We start from the raw sequence: 1,233 nt of genomic DNA, 5'->3' as shown, positions 1-1,233 counted from the left end.
CTTTTTTTGGTATTAGTCTGCCTATATTGTGTTATACTATGTTCAGACCAAAGCTGTTTTGAACAAACGACTCGTTTTCCCTTTATAATGCTCTGAAAATGACTCGTTTTTCCTTTATAATGTGTCAGGGCACAACGACTCGTTTGACACATAAACAAGTTATTCAAAGCATGTGAGTCCAAATAAATGCCTAAATTGTGCTAATTAAACACAGCCCTGCATAATGTCAAAATACAAAAATCAAATTTCTGCCTAAAAAAATTGTAAAATAAACCAAAATTTTACACACATAGCAAAATAACCTAAATCTTTACAATAAGCTACCATAAAATTTAAATTCGAGTATGAAAAAATTAAATTTGCAAATCATCTCAACTGGTGTGAATGGTTAAGGTGTTCCCCAAAACCAGTGAAACAAAACAAGTCATTATGACATAGCATTATGGGGATTGTTTTAACATTTTATTATATAAAAAACGCTACATTGACATTTACATTTTGAACATACCTCTGTTGTTAACATATTTATTCATTACATTATAACACCTAGCGGTGAATAGACCATACTAAAATTTATTATGAATTCTTTATTGGTTTGTGTCTACTCTACTTATGCTTATTCAACACATCACATACAAAACTATGTTTTGACAACGCAGAGCCAACAAGCAGAGTGGCGCAGTGGAAGCGTGCTGGGCCCATAACCCAGAGGTCCGAGGATCGAAACCTTGCTCTGCTAACTCCTGAAGGAGAATTTTTTTATTAAATTTTTTTTCTTATAATAAATAAATATTTATTGAAAAAAGCTATTGCAATATATACATACATTATTTTGCAATAAAACTTTGGCTAACAACGTTAGTTAAACCTAAGTGTTTAAACAAAATTAATTTATTACTAAAATTATTAATAATTTCCAAATACGAAAAACATATTTCCAGTTTCAAATTTTGTCTCCTGCCAGGTTTTCGAAGTGTGTGCAAGTCCTAAGCACGTTGTGCAAATAATGGCCTGATAGGGCGCCAGATAGTCGGCCTTCTTCTGTAGTAACACCGGAATTTTCCATCAGGTCTGTGTGACTTAAAAGGTTGGAAGCTCGGCAAGGCTTCCTTTACCTTAAATTCTTACCTCCGTGAGTTTCGTTTATCCTGGAGAAGCCATATTTCACACCAGGCGAGCTTTGCGTCCTCCCAAGGAATTTGGATACTTCCAATATGAGTTTTTTGACGAAAT

General features: G+C 33.7%; 1 non-coding gene across 1 annotated transcript; it reads left to right on the top strand.

The window, feature by feature from the left end:
- The first annotated feature begins 667 nt into the window (after positions 1-667).
- Trnam-cau (transfer RNA methionine (anticodon CAU)) lies at positions 668-739 on the top strand. Its single transcript has one exon. It is a non-coding gene; the product is annotated as a tRNA-Met (tRNA).
- Positions 740-1,233: the final 494 nt, after the last annotated feature.

The sequence above is a fragment of the Stomoxys calcitrans genome, chromosome 4 (assembly GCF_963082655.1).
Source record: "Stomoxys calcitrans chromosome 4, idStoCalc2.1, whole genome shotgun sequence".
Taxonomy (NCBI): domain Eukaryota; kingdom Metazoa; phylum Arthropoda; class Insecta; order Diptera; family Muscidae; genus Stomoxys; species Stomoxys calcitrans.
This window is presented reverse-complemented; position numbering and strand designations above follow the sequence as displayed.